This window comes from Littorina saxatilis, linkage group LG4 (genome assembly GCF_037325665.1).
Source record: "Littorina saxatilis isolate snail1 linkage group LG4, US_GU_Lsax_2.0, whole genome shotgun sequence".
NCBI classification, from domain to species: domain Eukaryota; kingdom Metazoa; phylum Mollusca; class Gastropoda; order Littorinimorpha; family Littorinidae; genus Littorina; species Littorina saxatilis.
The window spans coordinates 16,527,169-16,534,945 of NC_090248.1; the positions used below are offsets into that span (position 1 = coordinate 16,527,169).

Genomic DNA, 7,777 nt, shown 5'->3' on the forward strand with positions numbered 1-7,777 from the left:
GGAAACTTGCTCAGGATCCACGGAGGCCTAGCTAGGGCACGAGACAGAAACTGCCAAACTGCAAAAAGTGGACCATTTTTACGCTGGCGCGTGGGCAAGCCTGGGCGGGAAAGATGAAAAAATTGTTATGCACGTGCAGGAAGGATGTGTTGAGAGTGAACTGTTGTCACCAGTTAGGCTTTATAGCCCCGCGATATTCCGCTAGCCACCATCGTCTCACTATGCCTCCCAGACGAAAGGTGACCACCTTCAACAAAGCCCGGGGCATCGCATGGCTGCAAGACGGCGTAAGCAAGCGAGAAGTGGGCAGACGACTTTGAGTGTCCCATTCTGGGCCCGTATGCATGAACTAGAAGTAAGAAACACTGGAAGTAGAGGCCTCTTTTCGAAGTGGGAACTCCCGAAGTCAACTTTCTAACTGTTCACAATGCATGAACTGACTTGAACGCCAAAGTAGTGACAGCGAGAGTATTAAGGTCAAGGTCGGGGAAATTGGGGGAATCCCTACTAATACGCATGCGCACGTTTCTATCAACATTTCAGTCAACGAAAATGGCAAGGCACGTGTGCCGCTCAAAAAGAAAGTAGACACAGAGGGGCGTTCTGCGCCTTTTTCAGATGGTGAAATTGCTGTACTCTTGACAGAAGTGTTTTACGAAAGAACGGTTATTCTGTCCAAATTTCAGAACAGTCTAACTGTTAAACATAAAGACGCTGTCTGGTCCAAAATTGCCAAAGAAGTGTCTCTCTCTCTCTCTCTCTCTCTCTCTCTCTCTCTCTCTCTCTCTCTCTCTCTCTCTCTCTCTCTCTCTCTCTCTCTCTCTCTTACGACACACGCACACACAGACAAACGTACACTCATGCACATACTGACACTATGACACAAGTGACACTGACGGCACACATAAACACACACACACACCACACACTGCACACACACACACACGCGCGCGCTCACGCGCACACATATAAACACACACACGCACCCATACACGCACGCACACAGTCACAAACTGTTGCTGCCGCAGTTCGTAAATCGGGCGCCTGTGCCGCGTCACTAAAAACTCACCTGACGCTTTTGGTAGTCCGCCGCACACAAATATAGTTCGTCAGCTTTCATTGATTTTACTTGAAGACTTGCAAGGCTTGGAAGTGTGTTTTTAAGTCGATGACTTCATCATGTCTTAACTTTGTCGCATATTTTATGTGGATGCAGAAAACATCTTTTTTGGGGTTACTTGTGATATATGTATTGATGCGCGCACTTCCGAATGCAAGCTAGCTTTTAGCACGTTTTGCTAGTTCAGTTCAACCGGTGCCGTCAAGGAAGACAGACTGATCCTCACTGCTTTCCTCAGATAACAAAAGGGCCAACGAGGTAATGTGATCTTTGTAGAATGTTTTGCTACTTTCCTCATATAACTTTTAAGGCCAACGAAGTATGTAGTCTTGTAGAATATTTTTACTGCTCTCTCAATTATGGTTGTAACGCCTGCAGGACACGCGAACTAAGTTGCATGATATTTTCGTAATATTTTTACGAGCTCGTTCATGGGATGGGCTTCACGTGATATATGTGCCAGGTCTTCTTGGCTGGACTCTATCTGACACATAACTCAGAGGCATAGTTCGTTTGGTCTGTTTTTAGTGCAAGTATGAGCAACGAAAATTACAGATAGCGATACCTTTTGAGAGAGGCAATGGAGATCATCCTCATGATTTTAAATTACCGTGACCTATAGAAGGGATAGTTCCCTTATACTGACATCAGCGATTTGTACTCGGGCTTGATGTTGCATTTGTTGACGATACAGACTTGGAATTTGCATAATGTGTGCCATGTTCTGAGTTAGACTCTTTCTTAGCTTATTCTTTTAGCCATTTCATGCTCAGTCCTTCTTACTATTGTGTGTCAGTTTTTATGAGATGAACTTGAAACTCCCATGACATGTGTCATATTTTGAATTGGACCTTTTTCTGGATTTTATATCGGCTATTTCTTACTTGGTTTTATCATTGTGTTTCAGTTTTACGACACCACGGGTTATGTTCAAAAGGAAAAATAAAGCGATTTACATAACCTTGCGTGCCAGTGTGAACGTTGGAAGGAAGGCAGTGACAGTAAAACTCGGACCTGAGACGAAGGACACCCAATCGACCCAGAGCTTCGACCCTGGCACCGGTCAACTCTACCGTTCCTGGTCAACTTTATTGTTCCTGATCAGCTCTACTGTTCCTGATCAACTCTACTGTTTCTGATCAACTCTACTGTTCCTGATCAACTCTACCGTTCCTGGTCAACTCTACTGCTCCTGGTCAACTCTACTGTTCCTGATCAACTCTACTGTTCCTGATCAACTCTACCGTTCCTGGTCAACTTTATTGTTCCTGATCAGCTGTACTGTTCCAGAAACTCGACCGTTGAATTCGACTGATGCAGACACTTCGATATTTTGGTGTAGACAGTAGTCAATATCAACAGGAGAGTCTTGCACTTAGACGTTCCAGTCGTGAAGCAAAAATGACTGAGAAGGGCAAAGCTTATCAAATGAAACTGCTCACGGATAACTTCAGATCTGATCGAGATAACCTACAGGCTTTTCTGGCAGAGACAGACCATGAACTTCAAAAGGAAGAAGTAGATTGTGAGGATGTGATCGCCAGACGCATGAAGGTGACGTCTCTACTCACCTCCCTAAAAGAAACTGCAGAAAGACTAAAAGAACTTAGTGACACCAGTGAAGAAGACATTGATTCAGCACTTGCTGAAATGACAGATGCGTCAGTTACGACAATGAATAAGATTGTCACTGCCACCAAACACATGTATTCGCACAGTTCCACTCGTTCTCACGCTTCACATTCCTCCAGAAGATCTAAGGCTTCAACTACATCAACTACATCGTCAAGAAGAGTTGCCGCTGCGGCTGAAACTGCTGCACTACGAGTGAAGCTAGAGGCACAGCATATTGAGAACGAGGGGCAGGAAGAACTGGAGCAATTGGAATTTGAAGAAAAGATGCGCAGATTAAACGCCGAAAGAAAAATGGCTAATCTGAAGAGAAAACATGAAGCTCAGAAGGTAGAAACTCAGCTGAAAATGGAAGAGGCGAGACTGTATGCACTTGAACAGACCTCAAGCTCGACGTCAAGCAGATCAAGCTGCAAGTCGACAAGCAGCCGTACCATGCCTGGGAGAACTGATAATAACCCAACGAAACAAAACCTGCGAGCACATGCTTCAGTCTTTACTCCCGAAACTCATGATGAAAATTTGGTAGAAGCACTGGCAAGGGCAATAACTTCAAGTCGCCTTCCCATTCCCGAACCACCGATCTTCACAGGAGACTCCCTGCAGTACCCAGACTGGTCATTCTCTTTTACATCCTTGATTGAGAACAAAAGGGTTCCACCTGAAGAAAGAATACACTTCCTCAAGCGCTATCTGGGAGGCCCCGCCAAGGAAGCTGTCAGTGGGTTCTTTATGCTGCGGAGTAAAGATGCCTATCAGCGAGCCAGAGACATTCTAGAACAAAGATTTGGCAACTCCTATGTCATTTCTGAGGCTTTTCGGTCTAAGTTGGATGCTTGGCCCAAGGTGCACAACAAAGACAAGTCAGGCCTGCGCAATCTGTCTGATTTTCTACTGCAGTGCCAAGCTGCGGCTGCAGAAGTGGAAGACATGAAGTTTCTTGATGACATGCGAGAGATCAAGAAAATCACTGCCAAACTGCCAGACTGGATGGTTCACACATGGAACAGGAAAATTGCAAAAAGCAAACGAGACAAAGGAAGATACCCCAACTTTCAAGAATTCGCAAGTTTTGTCTCTGAAGAATCTGAGATATTGAATGATCCCATTCTGTCCTCTGAGCCTTCACCAGTACAGCCCCCTGTGAAGCAGCAGATCAGAAAACATGGAGACTCATATACTTCACAAAGAACAGTTCTCAGTACAGGTCAGAATGAAATACATGAACCTAAGCCATCTACAAGCTGTTTGTTCTGCAAGAGACAAAATCATTCTTTGAACGAATGCAGAGACTTCATGAACAAACAGATGGCAGAAAGAAAGGACTACGTAAGAAAAGAAGGCTTATGTTTTGCCTGCCTAAGACAGGGACACATGTCAAAAGAATGTGTGAAGCGAAGTGACTGTAAGAAATGTAAAAGGAAACATCCCACAAGCTTGCATGAGGAGAGACAATATTCTGGAGTTGAGCAGCCAGTGAGGAAAGAACAAAACAACAGAGAAGGGAACGCCACATGCAGGAAGGTCCTGTCTAAGACAAAAAACAGTTTAACGTCAATGGCCGTTCCGGTGTACCTGTCGACCGAGCAGAACCCAGACCATGAACTCTTAGTATATGCACTTCTGGATACCATGTCTGACTCAACCTTTGTTCTCGACTCAGTGGCTGAAGATCTGCAGGCATCATCTGAACCTGCCACTCTGAGACTCACAACAATGACTGACAGTAGCGTCACAATATCCTGTCAAAAATACACCAACCTGAAAGTGAGAGGCTTCAACTCTGAAAAAACAATCTCTCTCCCTGCCATGTATTCTAGAGATCACATACCTCTGGATTATGAACACATTCCGTCACCGGAAACAGCAAGCAAATGGCCTCATTTGAGCAGGTTGAAAGATCGCCTGGCCCCAAGGCAAGACTGCCCCGTTGGAATCTTGATTGGCTACAATTGTCCCAGAGCTCTAGCACCTCTGAACTGTGTTGTTGGAGAGGGAAATCAGCCGTACGCAGTCGAGACAGAACTTGGATGGAGCATTGTTGGAGGCACCACCGCAAACAAAGAAAGATTTGATGCAATAGGGCACTCACACAGAGTCGTCACGCAAGAAGTTCCTCCCTCAATCTGCCGTCCTGAAAAATCTGTGACCTATGTGTACAAAACACAAATCAAGGAGGTCACTGCCACAGACCTTATCAAGCTCATGGAACAAGATTTCAAAGATCAAAGCTCAGACGTAAGGTCAATGTCCCAGGAAGACAAAAAATTCCTAAAGACACTTGAAGAAGGCATTCACCAGAGAGCAGACGGGTATTACGAAATGCCTCTGCCTTCCAAAAATGGGGAACCAAAGCTACCAAACAACAGACAAGCAGACCATGCCTCTCGTGGGTTCTCAGTAGATGAGATCTCAACTTCAAACTGGCTCACTGGTCCTGAGATTCTGTGGAAAAGGGAGATAACTGCAGAAGACATTGACATTGAGATCTCCCCGCAAGATGCTGAAGTAAAATCAACAACAGTTTTCACAACTCACAGTGTCACCAGCTTTGAAGAGAAAACTGGCAGATTCTCTAGCTACAAGAAGGCAGTCGCAGCAGTCGCCACAATCGTCAAGTGCTGCGCGCGCAAACAGAACAAACAGATTTCCGCCTTGGAAGCAAACCAGATAGCAAAAAGAAATCTCATTCGAGTCATCCAGAGGGAAGCGTTTGGGGGAGCTTGCGAACTCAAGTCAAAATCAAACCCCCTCAGAGACCTTGACCCGTTCCTCGATGATGACAGCCTCCTACGGGTGGGAGGCAGGCTCAGAAAGACTTCAGAATTGTATGGCGTGAAACACCCATTAATCCTCCCCAAGAACAGCCATCTGTCACGTCTCATCGCCGTGCATCATCACGAAAAAACGGCTCACCAAGGTCGAAGTCTGACAATGAACGACATCCGCTCAAGCGGATACTGGATCATCGGATGCAGAAGAGTGACCTCGTCACTCATAAACCAGTGTGTGACCTGCATCAAGCATCGTGGAAAGGCCAGAGGTCAAAGGATGGCAGACCTCCCGAAGGAGAGAGTAGAACCCTCGCCCCCACCACCAGGAGGGTTTGAGAAGGAAGATCTCTACTTGAAAAAGAGATGGAGACGAGTGCAGTTCCTGGCTGACCTGTTCTGGACCAGATGGAGAAGAGAATACCTGCAAACTCTGCAGACAAGGAACACCTGGCAAAAGGCGCAGCGAAATATCTGTGTTGGTGACATTGTCCTACTGCAAGATGATGGGATCTGTAGGGCGGACTGGAAAGTTGCCAAGGTTGTAGAAACTTTCCCAAGTGACGATGGGCTTGTCAGAAAGGTCCGACTGCTCATGGCGACATCTGAGCTCAACAACCATGGCCAACCCCTGCACAAAAGGACTTACTTGGACCGACCTGCTCACAAGCTAGTCGTTCTTCTTGCTAGAGATACGTTGACGGTAGATTAGCTCCCTTTGTAGAGGTGACCTGGACCTACCTTAACAAACTTGTTCACAAGCTTGTCGTTCGTTTTGGAAAGAGTTGACAGTAAATTAACACTGTGTGGGTGTAATTAGCACATGTGTTTAAAGGCTGAACATGTGTCAGCAGAAGACTGTAAACAGTGAAGCTTCACAGAAGTCATTCATAACCTTTTAATCTTGATTTTGAAATCATCATGGATGATTTGGGTGGGAGTGTTGCTGCCGCAGTTCGTAAATCGGGCGCCTGTGCCGCGTCACTAAAAACTCACCTGACGCTTTTGGTAGTCCGCCGCACACAAATATAGTTCGTCAGCTTTCATTGATTTTACTTGAAGACTTGCAAGGCTTGGAAGTGTGTTTTTAAGTCGATGACTTCATCATGTCTTAACTTTGTCGCATATTTTATGTGGATGCAGAAAACATCTTTTTTGGGGTTACTTGTGATATATGTATTGATGCGCGCACTTCCGAATGCAAGCTAGCTTTTAGCACGTTTTGCTAGTTCAGTTCAACCGGTGCCGTCAAGGAAGACAGACTGATCCTCACTGCTTTCCTCAGATAACAAAAGGGCCAACGAGGTAATGTGATCTTTGTAGAATGTTTTGCTACTTTCCTCATATAACTTTTAAGGCCAACGAAGTATGTAGTCTTGTAGAATATTTTTACTGCTCTCTCAATTGTGGTTGTAACGCCTGCAGGACACGCGAACTAAGTTGCATGATATTTTCGTAATATTTTTACGAGCTCGTTCATGGTATGGGCTTCACGTGATATATGTGCCAGGTCTTCTTGGCTGGACTCTATCTGACACATAACTCAGAGGCATAGTTCGTTTGGTCTGTTTTTAGTGCAAGTATGAGCAACGAAAATTACAGATAGCGATACCTTTTGAGAGAGGCAATGGAGATCATCCTCATGACTTTAAATTACCGTGACATATAGAAGGGATAGTTCCCTTATACTGACATCAGCGATTTGTACTCGGGCTTGATGTTGCATTTTGTTGACGATACAGACTTGGAATTTGCATAATGTGTGCCATGTTCTGAGTTAGACTCTTTCTTAGCTTATTCTTTTAGCCATTTCATGCTCAGTCCTTCTTACTATTGTGTGTCAGTTTTTATGAGATGAACTTGAAACTCCCATGACATGTGTCATATTTTGAATTGGACCTTTTTCTGGATTTTATATCGGCTATTTCTTACTTGGTTTTATCATTGTGTTTCAGTTTTACGACACCACGGGTTATGTTCAAAAGGAAAAATAAAGCGATTTACATAACCTTGCGTGCCAGTGTGAACGTTGGAAGGAAGGCAGTGACACAAACAAATAACCACACACTCACTATCTCTCACATTCTCTCATTCTCTCTCAATCTACACTCATACACACACTGAAACTATGATGACACAAGTGACACGTCACACACACACCCACACACACACACCCACACACACATTCACACACATACACACACACACATACTCACCGTAGTGACACACATATACACACGCGCGTACAGTTGAA

General features: G+C 45.0%; 2 long non-coding RNA genes across 2 annotated transcripts; both read left to right on the forward strand.

The window, feature by feature from the left end:
- Positions 1-1,017: 1,017 nt before the first annotated feature.
- Positions 1,018-2,085, forward strand: LOC138964080 (uncharacterized). Its single transcript, XR_011455002.1, has 2 exons — positions 1,018-1,378; positions 2,028-2,085. It is a non-coding gene; the product is annotated as an uncharacterized lncRNA (long non-coding RNA).
- A 3,147-nt stretch (positions 2,086-5,232) lies between these two features.
- Positions 5,233-7,536, forward strand: LOC138964081 (uncharacterized). Its single transcript, XR_011455003.1, has 2 exons — positions 5,233-6,828; positions 7,479-7,536. It is a non-coding gene; the product is annotated as an uncharacterized lncRNA (long non-coding RNA).
- The last annotated feature ends 241 nt before the right edge of the window (positions 7,537-7,777 follow it).